Below are 22,375 nucleotides of genomic sequence, written 5' to 3'. Positions count from 1 at the left end.
TTGAATACTATAGCTTTGTAGTATAGTCTGAAGTCAGGGAACCCGATTCTTCCAGTTCTGTTTTTCTTTCTCAAGATTGCTTTGGTAATTCAGAGTCTTTTGTGTTTCTATACGAGCTGTAGAATTTGCTGTTCTAGTTCTGTGGAAAATTCCATTGGTAATTTGATGGGGATTGCATTAAATCTGTAGATTGCCTTGGGTAGTATAGCTATTTTCACAATATTGGTTCTTCCAATCTAAGAACATGTACCCCCATGTGTATCCCTCTATCTCTTTGTACCATCTTTGATTATCTCTGGGAACTCTATTCAGTGCTCAGTGGTGACTTAAATAGGAAGGAAATCCCCCCAAAATGGGGTATATGTATACGCTTAGCTGATTTACATTTTTTGTAGAGTAGAAACTAACAGAACATTGTAAAATGACTATATTCCAATGTGCAACTATTTTAAAGGTTCTACTTAGAGGAAAAAAAAAGATAACAAACATTTAATCCAATGATATTAATATGCAATGAGTTTTAAATAGAGACTTTTTAGGATACCATTAGCCTCCAACTAATAAAAGAAAACAAAAAACAAAAACAAAAAAATAAAATAAAATATTCAATAGTCATAGTACATCAGAGTCTGTGCTATGTACAGGGGTTTGCTTTTCTGGAATTTGAAATTTGACTCATTCTAGGATTTTTTTACTCTAACACACGATGCAGCATATCAAAATAAATTGTAGTTATTCCTTCTCAAAAGAATATATAAAATGAGAAGATTCAACTAGATTGCCTGACAGAAGATGATTTCATCCCAAAACTAATAATATTCATTGTTACTATATAAGAAATCAGTTGGGAGAATGATTAAAAATATAAGGTTCAATTGACCATACAAGGGTAAGCTCTAAATTACTTAGATACTGACTTAGGAAGGAGAAACTTTTTAAAGTGTATTAAAAGACATAAAAGATGAACCAATTTAAGTTCATTCCATCACCATAGGTGAGAAGGTCTAACTTTGAAAAATTATTAATTCAGATCAAATTATCTTATAATTTCAAAATAATTTTTATCAAAATATCAGCTAGAGCTTTGGAGAAACTTGACAAATGTTAGAAAATTAAATATAAAAATTAAAAATGAGTTCATTAGTAATAAGTTAACATTGAAAAATAAAAGTAAAAAATGGGGGTTTGCATTCTAGATATTAGGACTTAAAAGGCATTGCAATAAAAAAAAGTTCTGTAGTCCTAAAGGAACAAACACGTATAATTATGGAATGGAATTTATTATTCAGAATCAGACTCATATAAATGTGTATGTGTGTGTGTGTGTGTGTGTGTGTGTATGTATGTATGTATGTATGTATGTATGGAGATTTGTTAGTCATATGAGGGCCAACACTAATCAATGAATGTAGGACAAGTTGTGGAGTAGACAGTCTCAGAGACAAGCTTCATCTTTTGGTTGGATTCCAGATAAAAAATATACATTAAAGGTAAAACAAACTTATTGGGGGAAATATAATATACTAACCTTGTCTCCTGGTATAGCGAAGAAACCTTAAAAATCCTAAAACTCAGACAGTGGATCCAAAAACTGACTCTTGTATCTTTGTAATACTTCCCCTTTTAAAAGTAGAGCAAAATAAAATAAGCTTGAAAGAGTTTCTGTTATGTTCACCATTTTTATCCTGCTATATCTACTCTGAAAAGATAAGCTGTGTTACCTTAAAGAATATGCAGCATACTGAAATAGAATCCGAGGATCTTAAAAAATTGAGAATCAAAAAATAAATGCAGTATCATTGAAATGATACCTTAATGATACCTTAACTCTAAAAGAGACCAACAACCTTCATGCTGTCCATATAGCTGGAACTCTGTATGCTTCTTGTACCTGTGTATGTTTCCTTCCTTAGCTTTGGGAATTTTTCAGCCATAATTTTATCAAAAATATTTCTATCCCTTTCTTTTTTATTCTCCTGGGGCCTTTATGAATGTTAGTACCCTTGCTCTCAACCTAGAAGTTCCTTAAACTCAGTTTAAAAAAATTATTCTTTTACTGTTCTGATTGGGTGATTTTCATTATTCTGTCTTCCAGATTGGCTTATGTGTTCTTCTGTATCACCTAATCTGCTGCTAATTCTTTCCCTAGAGTGTATTTTTTTTTCCTTTTTATTTGTTGTATTCTCTAGTTCTACTGATTCTATTTTCATAATTTCTTGTTAAAATTCTTACTGTGTCTAATCTTTCCCTCAGTTCAGTTCAGTTCAGTTCAGTCACTCAGTCATGTCTGACTCTTTGAAGCCTCATGAATCGCAGCACGCCAGGCCTCCCTATCCATCACCAACTCCCAGATTTTACTCCAACTCATGTCCATCGAGTCTGTGATGCCATCCAGCCATCTCATCCTCTGTCGTCCCCTTCTCCTTCTGCCCCCAATCCCTCCCAGTATCAGGGTCTTTTCCAATGAGTCAACTCTTTGCATGAGGTAGCCTAAGTACTGGAGTTTCAGCTGCAGCATCAGTCTTTCCAATGAACCAGGACTGATCTTTAGGATGGACTGATTGGATCTCCTTGTAGTCCAAGGAACTCTCAAGAGTCTTCTCCAACATCCACTGTTCAAGAGCATCAATTTTTCAGCACTCAGCTTTCTTCACAGCCCAACCCTCACATCCATACATGACCACTGGAAAAACCATAGCCTTGACTTTACTTGCTTAGGTAGGTTTATCCCTAGATATTTTATTCTTCTTAATACAATGGTAAATTGGATTGTCTCATTAAGTTCTATTTCTGATAGGCTGCAAAACCATCTGCAGTGATTTTGGAGCCCCCCAAAATAGAGTCTGACACTGTTTCCACTGTTTCCCCATCTATTTCCCATGAAGTGATGTGACCAGATGCCATGATCTTAGTTTTCTGAATGTTGAGCTTTAAGCCAACTTTTTCACTCTCCTCTTTCACTTTCATCAAGAGGCTTTTTAGTTCCTCTTCACTTTCTGCCATAAGGGTGATGTCATCTGCATATCTGATGTTATAGATATTTCACCCAGCAATCTTGATTCCAATTGTACTTCTTAACAGCACAGCGTTTCTCATGATATACTCTGCATATAAGTTAAATAAACAAGGTGACGATATACAGCCTTGACATACTCCTTTTCCTGTTTGGAACCAGTCTGTTCCATGTCCAGTTCTAACTTTTGCTTCCTGACCTGCATACAGGTTTCTCAAGAGGAAGGTCAGGTGGTCTGGTATTCCCATCTCTTTTAGAACTTTCCACAGTTTATTGTGATCCACGCAGTCAAAGGCTTTGGCATAGTCAATAAAGCAGAAATAGATGTTTTTCTGGAACTCTCTTGCTTTTTCAATAATCCAGCAGATGTTGGCAATTTGATCTCTGGTTCTTCTGCCGTTTTCTAAAACCAGCTTGAACATCTGGAAGATCTCGGTTCACGTATTGATGAAGGCTGGCTTGGAGAATTTTGAGCATTACTTTACTAGCGTGTGAGATGAGTGCAATTATGTGGTAGTTTGAGCATTCTTTGGGATTGCCTTTCTTTGGGATTGGAATGAAAACTGACCTTTTCCAGTCCTGTGGCCACTGCTGAGTTTTCCAAATTTGCTGGCATATTGTGTGCAGCCCTTTCACAGGATCATCTTTCAGGATTTGAAATAGTTGAACTGGAATTCCATCACCTGCACTAGCTTTGTTTGTAGTGATGCTTCCTAAGGCCCACATGACTTCACATTCCAGGATGTCTGGTTCTAGGTGAGTGATCACACCTTTGTAATTATCTGGGTCTTGAAGATCTTTTTTGTACAGTTTTTCTGTGTATTCTTAACATCTCTTCTTAATATTTTCTGCTTCTGTTAGGTCCATACCATTTCTGTCCTTTATGAAACTCATCTTTGCATGAAATGTTCCCTTGGTATCTCTTAATTTTCTTGAAGAGACCTCTAGTCTTTCCCATTCTGCTGTTTTCTTCTATTTCTTTGCATTGATCGCTGAGGAAGGCTTTCCTGTCTCTCCTTGTTAGTCTTTGGAACTCTGCATTCAAATGGGAATATCTTTCCCTTTCTTCTTTGCTTTTTGCTTCTCTTCTTTTCACAGCTATTTGTAAGACCTCCTCAGACAACCATTTTGCCTTTTTGCATTTCTTTTCCATGGGGATAGTCTTGATCCCTGTCTCCTGTACAATGTCACGAACCTCTGTCCATAGTTCATCAGGCACTCTGTCTATCAGATCTGGTCCCTTAAATCTATTTCTCACTTCCACTGTATAGTCATAAGGGGTTTGATTTAGGTATATCTGAATGGTCTAGTGGTTTTCGCTACTTTCTTCAGTTTAAGTCTGAATTTGGCAATAAAGAGTTCATGATCTGAGCCACAGACAGCTCCTGGTCTTGTTTTTGCCGACTGTATAGAGCTTCTCCATCTTTAGCTGCAAAGAATATAGTCAATCTGATTTCGGTGTTGGCCATCTGGTGATGTCCATGTGTAGAGTCTTCTCTTGTGTTGTTGGAAGTGGGTGTTTGCTATCACCAGGACGTTCTCTTGGCAAAACTCTATTAGCCTTTGCCCTGCTTCATTCCATACTCCAAGGCCAAATTTGTCTGTTACTCTAGCTGGTTTTTTACTTTCTACTTTTGCATTCTAGTCCCCTATAATGAAAAGGACATCTTTTTTGGGTATTAGTTCTAAAAGGTCGTGTACGTCTTCATAGAACCGTTCAACTTCAGCTTCTTCAGCGTTACTGGTTGGGGCATAGGCTTGGATTATCGTGATATAGAATGGTTTGCCTTGTAAACGGACAGAGATCACTCTGTCATTTTTGAGATTGCATCCAAGTACTGCGTTTTGAACTCTTATTGACCATGATGGCTACTCCATTTCTTCTAAGGGATACTTGCCCACAGTAGTAAATAATAATGGTCATCTGAGTTAAATTCACCCATTCCAGTCCATTTTAGTTCACTGATTCCTAGAATGTCAACATTCACTCTTGCCATCTCCTGTTTGACCACTTCCAATTTGCCTTGATTCATGGACCTAACTTTCCAGGTTCCTATGCAATATTGCTCTTTACAGCATCGGACCTTGCTTCTATCACCAGTCACATCCACAACTGGGTATTGTTTTTCCTTTGGCTCCATCCCTTCATTTTTTTGGAGTTATTTCTCCACTGATTTCCGGTAGCATATTGGGCACCTACCAGCCTGGGGATTTCATCTTTCAGTGTCCTATAATTTTGCCTTTTCATACTGTTCATGGGGTTCTCAAGGCAAGAGTACTGAAGTGGTTTGCCATTCCCTTCTCCAGTGGGCCACATTCTGTCAGACCTCTCCGCCATGACCCAACCGTCTTGGGTGGTCCCACATGGCATGGCTTAGTTTCATTGAGTTAGACACGACTGTGGTCCTGTGATCAGATTGGCTAGTTTTCTGTGACTATGGTTTTAGTGTGTCTGCCCTCTGATGCCCTCTGGCATCACCTACCGTCTTACTTGGGTTTCTCTTACCTTGGATGTGGGGTATCTCTTACCACTGCCCCAGCAAAGAGCAGCCACTGCTCCTTACCTTGGACGAGGGGTATCTCCTCATGGTGCTCCTCCTGACCTTGAATGTGGAATAGCTCCTCTTGGCCCTCCTGTGCCCATGCAGCCGCCGCTCCTTGGAGGTGGGGTTGCTCCTCTCGGCTGCTGCCCCTGACCTCGGGCATGTGGTAGCTTGTCAGTTCAGTTAGCATTCTTATTATTGCTTTGAACTCTTTAACAGGTAAATTATTCATCTGTTTCATTCAGGTTTTCTCCTCAGAGCTTTTCTTCTTATTCTTTCATTAGAAACATTTGTCTTCTTGTTTTACTTAATTTCTCTTTTTGTATGAAATTAGGTGAAACAGTTGCCTGTTACAGTCTTAAAGGCATGTCCTTATGTGGGAGCATCCCTATTTAGTCCATGTGTGCCCAGGGACTTTGGTGGGAGAACTGGATCTAAAGTGAGCAAGTGTTATGTCTTCCATTGGGGTAGTACTGGCCGCCATGGCCTTGTTAGGGCTTGGAGAGGCTAGACCAGAGCCAGATGCAAACCAGGGTTTCTATGCTCAAGCCTTCACAACCCTGTTGTTGGGGGGTGGGGGGCAAGACCCTAGGGACTGGAACAGGAGTCCTCAGGAAGTTGGATTTCTCCTGAGTGTGATGGCTATCTGCACCTTGCTTTGGGGCACAGCCAGGACCTGAGGGCTTGGGGCTGCAGTTCTGTGCTGGTTGCTTTTTTTTTCCTATGTGCTTGATTAGAGGCTGGGTTGGTACCACACTATTGAGCTTGTTTCAGTCCTTTCCAGGTGTGCCCAGGGACACACACTCTGGTGATGGGGGGTCTCCATTCTCGAGCTAGTTTCACTCCCTGCTGAACATACGCACTGATGCATGTACTCCCAATGTCCACAGACAGGTCCACAGTCCATGTCAGCTCTGTTCCTTCAAAGTATATGTACTGTCATTTGTAATGGCAGCCTCCACTTTAGTGGGGAACCTAGGTGGAGCAAGAGGAACTAGAGCAGGGTGGCTGGGGAGTGGCTGGAGTGGTCCTGGCATATGGCCAGTGCCCCAGGCAGTTCTCAATCTGCTGCTTTCACACTGTGACTTGGAGCAAGGGAGTCTTTGCACACAGTCTGCAAGAGCAATCTCAGTTTCTCACAGCCCCTTGGTTACCCTCACTAGTTTCCACATCAGCTATGAGGGGGCTCATCATCCTGGTGTTGGACACCAGGGTTGGTATATCTAATGTATGAATTGAAGCCCATGCTTCCTATTATTCTCTAAACAAAGAAGATTGTAATGGTGAGTGATGAGGACATCCTAACACTAAACCCTTCTGCAATACTACTTTAACAGGTCTGTTTTTTGTTTGTTTGTTTGTTTGCAGAGTTTTTCTTGTGGGATCTTGATTCCCCTACCAAGGATTGAACCCAGGCCTCTTGTAGTGAAAGCACTGAGTCATAACCTCTAGACCACCAAGGATTTCCCAATTGGTTAATATTTTTATTTTTATTCTGGGTTGCTAAGCTTTGTGTTCAGTTCAGTCAGTTCACTTGCTCAATCATGTCCGACTCTTTGTGATCTCATGGACTGTGGCATGTCAGGCTTTCCTGTCCATCATCCACTCCTGGAGTATACTCAAGCCCAGGTCCAAGGCGTTGGTGATGCCATCCAAACATCTCATCCTCTGTTGTCTCCTTCTCCTCCCACCTTCAATCTCTCCCAGCATCAGGGTCTTTTCAGATGAGTCAGTTCTTCACATTGGGTGGCCCAAGTATTGGAGTTTCAGCTTCAGCATAAGTCCTTCCATTGAATATTCAGGACTGATTTCCTTTAGAATGGACGGGTTGGATCTCCTTGCAGTCCAAGGGACTCTCAAGAGTCTTCTCCAACACCACAGTTCAAAAGCACAAATTCTTCAGTGCTCAACTTTCTTTATAGTCCAACTCTCACATTCATACATGACTACTGGTAAAACCATAGCTCTGACTAGACGGACATTTGTTGGTAAAGTAATGTCTCTGCTTAATATGCTGTCTAGGTTGGTCATAGCTTTTCTTCCAAGGAGAAAGCTTTTTTAAATTTCATGGCTGCAGTCACCATCTGCAGGGATTTTGGAGCCCAAAAAATAAAGTCAGCCACTGTTTCCACTGTTTTCTCATCTATTTGCCATGAAGTGATGGGAATGGATGCCATGATCTTAGTTTTCTGAATGTTGAGCTTTAAGCCAATTTTTTTCACTCTCCTCTTTCACTTTCATCAAGAGGCTCTTTAGTTCTTCTTTGCTTTCTGTCATAAGGGTGGTGTCTTCTGTGTATCTGAGGTTATTGGTATTTCTCCTGGCAATCTTGATTCCAGCTTGTGCTTCGTCCAGCGTGGCATTTCACATGATGTACTCTGCATATAAGTTAAATAAGCAGGGTGACAATATACAGCCTTGACCTACCCCTTTTCCTATTTGGAAGCAGTCTGTTGTTCCATATGCAGTTTTAACTGTTGCTTCCTGACCTGCATGCAGATTTCTCAGGAGGCAGGTCAGGTGGTCTAGTGTTCCCATCTCTTGCAGAATTTTTCAGTTTGTATGATCCACACAGTCAAAGGCTTTGGCATAGTCAATACAGCAAAAGTAAATGTTTCTCTAGAACTCTCTTGCTTTTCTGATGATCCAGTGGATGTTGGTAGTTTGATCTCTGGTTCCTCTGAGTTTTCTAAATCTAATTTGAACATCTGGAAGTTCACAGTTCATGTAGTATTGAAGCCTGGCTTGGAGAATTTTGAACATCACTTTGTTAGCATGTGAGATGAGTGCAATTGTGTGGTAGTTTGAACATTCTTTAGCATTACTTTTCTTTGGGATTGGAATGAAAACGGACCTTTTCCAGTGGTCACTGCTGAGTTTGCCAGATTTGCTGGCATATTGAGTGCAGCACTTTCACAGCGTCCTCTTTTAGGATTTGAAATAGCTCAACTGGAATTCCATCACCGCCACTAGCTTTGTTTGTAGTGATGCTTCCTAAGGCCCACTTGACTTCACATTCCAGGATGTCTGGTTCTAGTTTAGTGATCACAACATCATGGTTATCTGGGTCATGAAGATCTTTTTTTTTTTTTTTTTGTATAGTTCTTCTATGTATTTTTGCCACTTCGTCTTAATATCTTCTGCTTCTATTAGGTCCATACCATTTCTTTCCTTTAATGTGCTCATCTTTGCATGAAATGTTCCTTTGGTATCTCTAATTGTCTTGAAGAGATCTCTAGTCTTTCCCATTCTGTTGTTTTCCTCTCTATTTCTTTGCACTGATTGCTGAGGAAGGTGTTCTTATCTCTCCTTGCTATTCTTTGAAACTCTGCATTCAAATGGCTATATCTTTCCTTTTCTCCTTTGCCTTTAGCTTCTCTTCTTTTCTCACCTATTTGTAAAGCCTCCTCAGACAACCATTTTGCCTTTTTGCATTTCTTTTGCTTGGAGGTGGTCTGATGGTATTAGTGTCATAATGACAAAGTTGTTTTTTTTTTTTTTAATTTTTTTTTCCTTTTCTGTAGGCTCCAGAATAGCATCTGAAAATTTATTTTGGTACAATAAGGCACATTTCTTGGAAAATGACTTCAATTTTAAGGTGGCTGATTCTATATACCATATTCCATATATGTTGACTGTGGAAGTGAAAGGGACCACCTTGGACAACTAGCAAGGTGAAGAAAGTTGCTTAGTTTAGACATGCTAGCTACAGAGCCTTATATAGTCACTCAGTGTTTCTAACTTTTGAAGTTTATCTTTTGTTGCTTTGGCAACCTCCAGTGGCAAATAGTTCATGCATCCCAACTCATTCAGGTGGCTGTTCTGTTGTAAAACTACTCCAGGTTCACATAATTTCTCCCCTTGTTCAGTGACAGTTTCTTTCCTCCTTTAAGCCACTTATTCATTGATTCAAAATTTTTCTGTCAGTAAGAGTATACTTAATACCCACTTAAAGTCATTAGTTCACGTTCTGATTCCAGAACAGCAAAAAATGAAGCTTTTTAAATAATATCTCTTGAGACTTAAAATACTGGTATGATTTTGGATTTTGATTATTTCAACCATGGCTTGCTTATCCAACTTTCTCCATCTTGGTTTTGTTCCCTGGATTAAGTGTCCCTCTTAAAATATGGCACCCAGAACTGAACAACAAACTCCGGATGTGGTCTGAGCTACAGAGGTTAGGAAAGTGATTACTAGCTATAATTTAGAAAAAGGGCTTGTACTAATGCAACCTATGAATGTGAATTTTTAAAGGCATCTGCCACATACTGATGGGTCTTATTAAAGTTGTGGTCAGCTAAATCCTCCAGATCTTTTTCACATGATTTTCTGCCAAGCCAAGTTTCTCCGTCCTATATTATGCAATTAATATTTGAACTTCTATGCATAATGTTGCATTTATCACTATTAAATTTCATTTTATTGGAATTTACTTGGAATTCCAGCCTGTCAGAACAGTTTTGAAGGTTGATTGTTATTTTTACTATCCTTTCCAGCTTTGTGTCATTCAGATTTCATAAGCTTCCTTTCTGTGTTGTCACCAAAATCATTGGTAAACAGGCTTAATGAACCTGAGGCAACAGGGACCTACAAGTAATCTACTAGATGATGGAAGTGAACATAAATTATTTGGGTTTGATCATTAAATTCAGTTAATCCACTTTCACCCAGCTTGCATTTCATCATGTACATTAATTTTGGAGAATATATTGTTGAACATTTTATTTAAACAAGCTGTTTCTTCTGATTTACCGTGATTGACCAACTTTATGATATTGTTTGGAGGAAAAAGAAGTTTATTTGTTCACTATTGCCTACTATGTGCCAGGCATTTTTTTTATGTTAGAGAAGTACTGTACAGACCAATATAAAAAATTTGACTTTAATTGCAGCAAGAAAGCATTAAAAGTTTATTAGGCACAATAAAATAATCAGAGCTTTAACTTTAGATCATTTTGACACTGTGTATAGAATGGTTTGGGAGTTGGTGATGGACAGGGAAGCCTGGCATGCTGCAGTCCACTGGGTTGCAAAGAGTCAGACATGACTGAACAACGGAACTGAATAGAACTGATAGAACTGATAGAATAGATTATAGAAGAACAAGAATGGAAATAAGGAGCCCAGTTAGGGGCTATAGATATTAATGGAAGGAACACCTAACTCTGGGTCAGAAGACAAGTTCTCCTGGTCCTGTCACTGATGGCATGAGTTTGGGAGAAACATTCCAGCCAGTCTGAGTTCTTTTATGAAGTGAAGGATTAAAGGAGCTTTGATAGTTTGAACAAAACTTGTCAGTTTTAATATTCCACATATATGCAATTTGACCATCACTATTTGCAGGAGACCCGAGTTTGATTTATGGGCCGGGAAGATTCCCTGTGGAAGGGAATGGCAACCCACTCCAGTATTCTTGCTGGAGAATCCCCATGGACAGAGGAGGCTGGTGGGCTACAGTCTGTGGTGGTGCAAAGAGTTGGACACAACTGAGTGACTAACACTTAATTTGCTTTACTTACTGTCAACCCCAGAATGTTTCTTGACTCTTGACAGTGTGACCTTTCTTCAGTTTCTGAGATATACACCCCTCCCTTATTTCAAAACTGAGATGTCCTCTATTGTATGTGATGCTTCAAAAGTTGTGAGGACTAGATATTTGCAGTAACATCTGCTGGACTCCAAGTAGGTTTGTAGGTATTAGTTTTCTTTACTAACTCCTCATTTGGAAGTCACTGTCCATTTGACGTAATTTGTTTTCTCTCTGAAGACTTTATTCCTTGTTTAGAAAGTGCTAGCCACTCAGTCATGTCTGACTCTTTGCGACCCCAGGGAATGCAGCCCACCAGGATCCCCTGTCCATGGATTTTTCTAGGCAAGAATCCTGGAGGGCATTGCCATTTCCTTCTCCAGGGCATCTTCCTGACGTGAGGAATGAACCCGGGTCTCCTGCATTGCAGGTAAATCCTTTACTGTCTGAGCTACTAGGAAAGTCTCTTATTTAGAAGGCCATAGAAAATTAAGAGTTGAATAGTTCTGCTTTCATGTTCTTAGCTATATAGTTGGATTTCTTATATATTAATATCATTATAGATGCATTTGTTGCTGCTACAGCTATCATTGGGGCTAGATATATATGCATAATAATGCATATGTGCACGCTCACTCATGTATGCCTCTTTGCAACCCCATGGACTGTAGCCCACCAGGCTCCTCTGTCCGTGGAATTTTCCAGGCAAGAATACTGGACTGGGTTGCTGCTTCCTCCTCTAGGGGATCTTCCTGACCCAGAGATCGCACCCCTGTCTTTTGTGTCTCCTGCATTGTCAGGCAGATTCTTTATCAATGGGGACAGATAGGGCACTAACCAAATGGGCAGATTTCAGCAAGAAGCACTTAAAGTGAGCTTCCTGCTGCACTGGTCTACCCACAGGCCAGGAGCAGTGTCTCCATCTTCAGGAAGAAGTTCACCTTCTCTTGGGTTGTATCATCATCACCTGCATCAGCAGCAACATATTGTCCCTGAAATCCATTAAATGTGTAGTATATGTCTGGCACTGAGCTAAAAGATTTATGTGCATTATCTCATTTTATAGGGCAGTTTATTCAGACATCCACTCATTCATTTGATTACTATTTATGGTGCACCTCTGATGTACTGGATATCCAGCAAGCACTAGGAAGCAGGGGTAAACCAAGCAATCGTATTTCCTGTTTCATGTTATGTGTTGCCTAGAGGGAAAAATAAGCAATAAACAGGTGATCACAATGAAGTTGATAGTATTTTTTGGAAATTACAACGTCTACTGGCGCTCATAGGAGATGGACCTACTAAATGAATCCAAATTTTGCTGTTTTCTGAATACACCAGGAACTCTTATGCTTGAGGATTATTGATCTCCTGCTCCCATTTCCTAAGGCCTTTTTCTTCTAGATTTCCACATGGCTTATCTGTACAATTTATTCACTCAAATAATACCTTAATAAGTAGAAGACTTTGTCTGCCATTCTGCTTAATGATGTAACTTCGCTCCCCATTGCTTTCTGTTTCTTTAGCCACCTGATTTTTTTTCAAAGAATTCATCAACCCCTGAAAGAATATGTATGTCTCCCTTCAACCTACACCTCTAATAAATAATTTGAATGAGAAAAGAGACTTTGGTGTATTCACTTTTATTTCTGGAGTACTGAGAACAATGCTTGGCATATATAGGTTCTTGTTCAATAAATGTCAGTTCAATGATCAATTGATCGAATAAATAAATGAATGAATGAATTGTTACATGATAATCTAGGCAAAAACCTCAAACTTGTCATGCTGTGCCCTAGTTCAGTCAGGGAATACAAGAGACAAGTGTCTTTGACTCAGGAAATGTTGATTTTACATCTGTGATGGAGGATGGTTGTATAAGTCTAGGGTTCCTACACAAAGAGAAAAAAAATAACCTTGATCAACCTTTTAAAACAAACAACTAAGAGGTAGAATATTTATTACAGACAACTGTTGAATTGATTAAATAATGTTTACATCTATCAGTGAATGAGTGCAATTCTGATATGTTTTCCTTATGTTTCCATGTCCTTGCGTCCTGTGAGCTTGCACCCCTTCTTGGCCTGATCAGTGCCTCTTATCTTTTTCTTAGCCCTCTTTCTACATATATCTGGCCTAGATTCTGTCCTCCAGAGTTAACAGGATAGGAGGCCTATAAAAAGAAAGATCCAAAGTCAAACAGCAACAAGGGTCACAGAGAGAGAATTATGGATTAAAGAATGGAAACACAAAGAAAATCAGCTGAATGAGAACCAGTATGTGGTCTTAAGAAAGCAGCACTGGAGAAGGGGTGGGAGCCAAGAGCAGTCTCTTTTTCCTAGGCACAAGCTGACTAGAAGGCAATCCAAATTGTTGGAGAAAGATTATACCTAGAGAGCAGAGTCAGAGGTGGTGCAATCAGTGAGTGAAGAGACAGTGGGTCATCAAATGGAAAGGGAAATCTGGCTTTAGGAAATCAGAAGAAGCGCAGAAAATCAACAGGTTCATCACAAAAGCTGCAGGGACACCAGTAGACCCCCAAGGGTGTTTAGTAATCAAGAGGTGGAGAAGATAAAGGCCTAGGGTCGGGGGAGAAGGTGGTCTGGTAGGTTGAGAGTATCCCAGAAGGATCAGCAGAGCCTGTGTGATGTCACAGTAACCCCTCCACCCCAATGGGTCCTGTTTTTCTTCTTCCTGTGACAAAGCACTCTGTCTATCCTTACGCTTTCTGCAGGAGGTGATGTGAAGTGCCCTAGCAGCAGTATTGTTCTCAAGAACCACAGAACAACTGACTAAAAAATACTCAGACTCTTTCATGGGTCTCATGAAATATAACACAAATTCTTTTTACAAAATTCTCCCCAAATTTCAGCAATTCCTGTATTTGTATGTGGACAGGGCACCAACTTACAGCTTCATTGACCTAAGACAGCTAGGAGTGAAGAAATAGTGGGAAATTGTACCCGAAGAGTGATTTTTGATGTAGATTTACAAATGGAGTGTCAGTAGCATAAGAAGTCTTGGCAGGTAAACATCAACATGAGGCCTTCTAAGTCCATCCCTTGTTTCTTCCTTTAAGAAATATGAGATCATGTTCAGTGAATCACCAGATGGAGAATTTGTTCAGGCAAAATGGCTTTGCAAGTTCCCTTGTAAATCGCCTCTGGCGTCTAAAAAACAGTAGCAAATGTGCCGAAGACTGAATTAGCTAGAACAGAAGTTTCACTTTTTCACTAAAGAATTATTTGGGCCTGAGCTAAAATCTGGACTCCTAGAGCTGGAAGGGATGTGAAAAGAGTCTGTCAGCCAGGCCTCTGGTTTTAGTCTGAAGACTTAAATTGCTTATGAAACTTGGAGTAGTGTGAGGACCCACCAGACTTGACAACCTTCCTTGAATCTGTAGGGATTCAGGACCTATGGGATGTGGATGCTGAGAAAGCAGTACTGACCTTGGTATCTACAAACTGTGGAACCTCTGATGAGTTTCCCCAGTAGTCTGGGGCTATTGGAAGAGGACGGCCATTTAAAAATAGACAGCAAGAGATGAGACTCTTCCAGAAAGCCAGAGGTTGGAACTTTTGTCTTGCTTTCCACACCTTTCAAACCTCCTAGGAAATGACATTTGATCAAAGAACCTTCAGCTAAGTTGAGTGAAGAACATTGTCCAGATTGAGAGATTTAGTGGGCCTTCAAGTGACCATTGATCCTCAGACCACCATGTAGCTACAAGGCATGCATCTTGAGCATATTAAGGATTCTGAAGCGTGTTCACAAAAGGAATGCCTTTCTAGAGTACTGTCTTGGAGGCACCCCCTAATAGGGTACTCCACAGGACTCCACAGTCAGGGTTTGTCAAGTGAGACCCTGCTAAGGAAAAGGCTTCACTTCTCCTGCAGTAGAGCGAGGAATTGATGAAGTCACTGGACACAGTGGAAAAAATTCTCCCTTGGCTATTTTCCAGCCTTACCTTTCAATGGCTTGGATGAAAATCAGGGCATTGAGTCAAAATCTTAGAGCCATCCTCCCCAAATTTACTGAACTTTACATGCATTTCTTTTCTTGAAACTAACACTTGTACTCAAGGGGGAAAGAAAAAGCCTGGGGGGATCATGGAGTGTGTGCAATTTAAATTCTTTTGCATTTAGTGACTTGTTCTGACTAGGGAAGGATTCAGGTATTTGGATAATTTCATAAACCATTGACTTTTTAAAGAGGAATATGAAGAAACATATGCCAATTGAGTTAGAAGCTGGGCATAGCTGTGAGATAGATATTAGTCCCTTTTACCAAAATGTGGTTTATGAGGCTTTTAATAGAGATTAAATTGGTGGAAACCGGGTTTTACCTTATTGCAGATTTGATAGTTTCTACATTTATCTCCCCAATGTAATGCTGAACTATTGGGCATAAGGTGGAGCCTGTAACTCTGCATAGATCACCAAGTTCCATTTTAGAAATCAGAAATGACATTCTCGTACATAAAAATCAAAAATAATTCATCAGTGATTATTTTCCTTTATACACACCCCGCCTGCTGTCTCTGTTTCTACTAATGGCCCTAAGGACCCTGGTGTCTAAATTGGGATCACTTTTGCCTTTATGGCCAATTCCCAATCTGGATGTTCTTCACTTGCCAAAATTCTACCCATTCAATGAAATTACTGCATTATTATAACTGCTAAAAATGCTTTCTGGATGGCAGTCCACATTATGGGGGAAAACAAACCAGATCAAGGGGAAGCAGAATGCAAGGATTGAAAGGAGGTGAATTTTAGAAGAGTAGTCAGGAAGAGCTCTCTGAGCAGGTGGGAAGAGAATTAATGAAAATAGAAAAAGCAAAATAGGCAGAAATCAGTGCATTCATGAATAGCATAAGGGCCTGGTAGTTGGAGGGAAGTGAGGGAAAGAGTGATGGGGGACAAGGTCAGAGAGGCAGGCAGGACCAGACATGAAGGGTTGGATTTTTAACTGAAATCAGTGGAGAGTTGTGAAAGTGAGAGTGATGAGCATGACAAAGTATCTATCCTCATGGAGCTTATGCTCTAGTGGGAGAAGAGAGATGAATAACTAGTAAACCAGATGTGAGCTGCTTCCTGTTGTAAAAGATCACCCCAAGTTGATACTTTACAAACTCATGAGTTTGTGGCACCACAAACTGCTGAGTTTACCCCCATCCATAGAGGGACATTATCTAACTTGAACTTTCATTTACATGAAGGTTAATATATCAGTTTTTCATCACTTTGTGGCCTGGATTCAATACTCCAGGACAGTACACATATTTTCTAACCTACCTTTGGAAAGGAAATAAGATTTTGTTTATAATAAGGAACCTCATTAAATCATTGTAAAGAACTAATTCTAAGAGGACTAGCTTTTCCCCTAAGAAATGCTTTATGTATGTTTGCTTGTCAACATTGTGTCTTAGGACTGATGAAATTATAACTTAGGTTATCCAACAGGAGATACTGATGATAATCTGTCTAAAAGAGGAAGTGTGTGTGTATGTATGTGTTTGTGTGTGTGTGTGCACATGCATGTGTGTATGTCAGCCATCATGTATGTAAATGAATTAAGAAAGGAGGACAAGAGAAGAAATGATCTTAGGCTGATATTTCTGAATTTCAGTTTTTTCTTCCTCTGTTGGTTCACTTCGCATAACTAACACAAAGGTCTGGATGTGGCTAGCCCCTCCTTTGTCTGTTGCATGTGTCATGAACTGCTCTGTGGTGACAAAAGAAGATGAAAGCCCCGTGGTCCTCCCACACTGGACCCCTCAGACCTCTTAGAAAAGAAAGGAAGGCACTAGCCTGCTGGCTAATTTCTAATATTAGTCTGGAACCTTCCACATTCTTTGACCCTGTTTCCTAATATCTAGAAAATGAGGTGAAAGTCAGCCCTGAATAAAACACAAGCAGATTTCAATTCCCATTACTCTCCAAATCACAGAGGAGGAATTGGGTCAGACCACTTGGTCCACAGCTGCTGCTTCTGGGTGAGAACTTCAGAGGGCTACCCTGTGTGCCCTGGCTCCCCAGAGGCCTTGACACCCGGATGATGTTTATACACAAGAAATGGCAGAACCCAGAGACAGTGTGGAGGAGGATGAAGCTGGACAGGAGGGGCGGCAAAGGGTGGAGACACTTTCTGCAAAGGAACCTGCCCCTTTACCTAAGAATGTTTCTCCATATACAGGTTCATTACTTTCCTTCCATTCAGTTGAACCACTGTTTAGCTGAGAAGAATCAAAGAATCAGAAGGTTCCTTTAAACAAAGGAAACCAAAGGGGCGGGGCTTGGAGGTGCTGTGATAAAGGCTATCATTCAAAGAAGGGATGGAAGTAATTGAAATGCTACTACCTTGCTTTGGTCTGAAAATGCTTATGTAGCTTTAACAAAAATTTGTGTGTGGCGGAAGTGGAGGGTGAATGAGGAAGAAGGCAAGTGCCCACTTCATCTGAAGTCCAGGAAATTAAAGGTCCTGAGTGATGCCCATCCTGTTCTATTCACCTGAATGAAAGCTAAATAATAAAATCACATTATAAAATGCAGAAGTCAACCTACAGCGATGAATAGAGAACAAAGGTACTTTGGAATATGCCATCCTAATATTCCTGTCTGCACACTTTAGTGTTCTTAATTGTGTTTTATGTTTAATGAAAGAAACAATGATTTTCAGTGGAGGGAAAAAATAGATCTTTAAAGATAATCAAGGCCTTAACTACCTACCTTAGGTAGCTGAGAAAAAGCTGCAGTACTCTATTTTTTAACACTGCAGATATGTAATTTAATGCGGGTCTAATGACAGTCTCAAACATGGGGCTTTAATCGAAATTGTTCAAGCTCAGTACTATGACAGGAACTCACAAGTCCCCAACAGTGCTGTCCATTTTCTCAGGTTCTGTAAGAAAAAAGGAAAGAAGGAAAAAAACCTCTTGAACTTATGTTGCTATTGATGTGTAATATAAAATTAAAAAAAAACAGTTAAATTTCAATTACCCACAGGTAATTATAACTTTATTGTTTGACTGTACTACAGGGATTTTTGTAATTCCCAAGACTAATAATTTTCTATAATTTTACAGGTTGTCAAATAAACTATTAAAGATTATCTTTGAAAAGGCATCTGCAATTGTAAGGACATATCATACTGTTCCTGTACTCTATTAGTAATTAGAGATCCCTGGATAGTGAAATATCTGTGCTGGGAGCTCACTGCCGGGTAGCACATTTCCTCACAGCCACACCTAATCTCCCACAAAAGCGTTTAAACTTCTCAGGTATTCTCTTCACTGCTGTAGGACACACATTCAAATTTTATTAATATTCCCCCAGCAATTCCAAATGGTTTGTCAAGATAAATCTCTACCTCCTGGTAGGAAGAAGTTAAAATCAGAAAGATGGGCCCCACCTATCGTTAAAGGGAAAATCTCAGGACAAATGCACAACGAGAGGAGGTGGGTTGGAGAGGTGCAAGTGGGGAGTGGTGTGTGTGTGTGGGTGTGTGTGAGTGTTGGGTAGAATCGAAAGGTTTGGGGGCCAAGATATATTTATTTCTACCAATAATTGTTAAGAGTCGGTAATACGAAATTAGCCCAATAGCAAGGCTCTTTCTGAACGTTTCTCTTTCCCAAGGTTATTTCTGTTGTGTGTGTGTGTCTGTAGTCAGTGATGTCCGATTCCTTTGCAATCTCATGGACTGTAGCCCACCCAGTCTCCTTTGTTGGGGAATTTTCCAGGCAAGAACACTGGAGCAGGTTGCCATTTCCTATATATCTGTATGTACATTGTGGGGTATGGACCCTATTGCCTAAAGAGTTAACCATCCCCCCTCTATTTTTTGCCACACCACACAGCATGCAGGATCTTAGTTCCCCAAAGTTAAAATGAAAGCCACTCAGTCGTGTCTGACTTGTTGCTATCCCATGGACTGTTCAGTCCATGGAATTCTCCAGGCCAGAATACTGGAGTGGGTAGCCTTTCCCTTCTGCAGTGCATCTTCCCAACCCAGGAATTGAACTGGGGTCTCCTGCCTTTGCAGGTGGATTCTTTATCAACTAAGCGATCAGGGAATCCCCCACACCCCTTGCAGTGGAAGGGTAGAGTCTTAACCCCTCGGCCGCCAGGAAAGTCCCAACCAACCGTGCCCCTTTTGGTTCCTCTGTTAGGAAACAGACCTTTACGGCAGGTTAGGGAGGTGCAGATAGGACTTCCTCATGGAACCTCTAGTTCTTCAAGCACACCACGTCTGTCATGACTCCCTGCTCCTATGTGCACTGAACCCTCAGTCCAAATGCCTTCCTCCCGTCTCCTGTCAAACACCAACTTACTCTTCTAGGCCAGAGGAAGTGTGCTTACTCACTCTTCTATTTCTACTAAGTATTTTCTCTCCTGGATTCTCAGAGGAATGTTTTTCATCTTTATTAATGAGGCAAGAGGCACCATGTCAGGTAAGCCAAAATGAAACCTAGGACTAGATTGACAACTGGAGAATGTCCTTACCTGCCTTAGGGATACAGGAAAGCACCAGAAATGACTTTCAGGTCAAAACCAGAAACAAGGACTGTTTTTTAGGGCACTCACAGTGACTTGAGCAAAGACACGTTTAGAGCTGGAGGGGTCAGTTGATTTATTAAGAGACAGTGGTAAAGAAAACAGATGCATCATGGTCTGATTGGGTATTGTGGGACAGATGCTATCTAAAAAGGTGTTGAAAAGCCCAAAGGGGTCTGTTGGCTGTGCCAAACCTCTCATACCAGATTCTACCTGGGTCTAACAGTGCAAACATTGTGGTGTTCTGTAGATTCCATCCATCTCCTCTGCTAGTCTGCAAATTCCTGACAGACAGACACTGTCACACTCACTTCTGTTCCCTCAGCACCATGCCTACTAGGCAGTCACCTCCTAAATGTTCAAGCTCTGTAGCTTCAAAAGCACAGAAGACCTGAGCTCTTCTCCCAGCCCTGCCATAGTCTGTCTCTGTAACCTGTACAAGTTGAAGCCTCAGGTTTCCATACTATGTACACATCCATTTTCCCTCTAAAAGTCTAGAGGGAAAGTAGAAATAATTCCTTACTGGCACTCTGAAACCCCTCCCATTGGGATGCTTACTTCTTGAGTTCCTATTGCAGGAAAGCAAACTCTTAACTCTGTAACCAGAAAAAAGTACAAATGCAAGAACAGACAGCAACTGGTTGACTCTTTCTCACTATGGGGTAAATGGTTGCTTGGAGATTTTGGATAAGAATCCAATTTGGTGAGAGACTAAGAGTTTAGTGGCGATAAAGTATCTCATGAATATGAACAAAGGGACATGAAGGGAGAAAGTAGGTCATGGAAGAGAAGAAAGCACCAGAAAGCAAGTCTTGGGAATTGTAAAACATATTTTGTCATCTTTACATTTTGTAAGTTTTCTTTGGTGAGAAGAATTGATCATAAGTTTTATTTTTAGTTTCTACCTAAATAGGACAAATAAAGATCAAATTAAGAAGTAAGATAATAAGTATATTAAAGTTATGAGATAACAAAGCTTTAAGGAATGGAAAGATGATCATATAAATAAATTCTCCAAGGTCACACTGGATAAGGACAGTGTGAGGACCAAGAATGACATCTTTTGTCTTTTATTTGAAGTGATGTGAAAGTTGCTCAGTCATGTCTGACTCTTTGCAACCCCATGGACTGTCCATGGAATTCTCTAGGCCAGAATACTGGAGTGGGTAGCCTTTCCCTTCTCCAGGAGATCTTCCCAGGGATCGAACCCAGGTCTCCTGCATTGCAGGCAGATTCTTTACCAGCTGAGCCACAAGGGAAACCCATGAACACTGAAGTGAGTAGCCTATCCTTTCCCCAGGGGATCTTCCTGACCCAGGAATCGAACTAGGGTCTCCCACATTGTAGGCAGATTCTTTACCAACTGAACTATCAGTCTTTTATTTAATCCTTTGCTTTTTCTACAATTTTCTGTTTCCAGTCTTTATGCCAATGCTTAAAAAGATACCCATCCTGCAACACATGAAAGACTTTTCACAATCATTAATTATGTTAAAATGCAGATGAAGTAGGTAAAAAAATATCAACAATACTAGTGTTAAACGAAGACTATATTTTTTACCAATGTATACTCTCAACAAAAATTTCATTACAATGCAACAGTTCTCCTTACTGGCCACTGCAAAGCTAGTTAGTATTTGTCCTTGTGGTATAAGCATTCTGGGATCTTAAAATTCAAAACTGTAAAATTATTAAATAGTCTTTATTGCAGCATGTCTTACTTCTCAATAAGTCTTTTTGATAACAGCTTTGTGCCCTGAGCTGAAGGCAATGTCAAGGTCAATTATTTCATTCAAGGCCCCTAATTAAGACTACTTTTTTGAGGTCAGGATAATGCATTACTTTATTTTAATAGAGGGGAGATCAAAGCTCTACCTTAAATGTTCCTGAAGCAAAGCAATGCTGCTTTAACCTGGGTTACATTAACAAGGGCAAAAAACTGGTTACTCATTTTAGAGCCCCACCCCCAACTCCACTGCAAAGACAGTATTCAGCTCAATAGAAAATAAGCTTGCATTAGCAAAGCCAGTTTACCCAGAAATGCACCCACGGGCCCCCTTAGATACTTCTGAGATCCTGCATTTCCATAGCTCCTGTGCAGTGGTTACTGCTGCTGTTTCAGTAAGACTATAATGGGAGGTGGACACCCGCAGATACGCTTCATGAGGTCCAAGCACATTCACTTCTACAGTGTTTAAGAATCAAGGTATTTCCCATGAAATCTGGATTTCTGGACACTCACAGAAAGAATCAAAAGATCTAACGATGTTCAGCCCATGTTTTTTTTTTTTTCTGTTGGTTTGGTTTTTTGTTTGTTTCTAATTTCATTGAAGTAGTTAATTTCTGCTGTCAAAGTGACTCAGTAGTTTATACACACACATACATATATATATTCTTATTCATATTCTTTTCCATTTTGGTTTATCATAGGATATTGAATATAGTCTCCTGTGCTATATAGTATGATCTTGTTGTTTATCCATTCTGTGTATAATGGTTTTCATTTGTTAATCCCAAATGCCCAATACTTCCTTCCTCCACCTTCTCTCACCCTTGACAGCTACAAGTCTGTTCTCTATGGCTATGAGTTGGTTCCTGCTTTGCAAATATGTTCATTTGGGTCGTATTTTAGATTTCACATATAAGTGATGTCATATGGTGTTCGTCTTTCTCTTTCTGACTTCACTCAGTGTAATTTCTAGGTCCATCCGTGTTGCTGAAAATGGCATGATTTCAT

The sequence above is a fragment of the Muntiacus reevesi genome, chromosome 3 (assembly GCF_963930625.1).
Source record: "Muntiacus reevesi chromosome 3, mMunRee1.1, whole genome shotgun sequence".
NCBI lineage: Eukaryota > Metazoa > Chordata > Mammalia > Artiodactyla > Cervidae > Muntiacus > Muntiacus reevesi.
The sequence above is the reverse complement of the archived record's forward strand: the minus strand, read 5'-3'. Positions refer to the sequence as shown.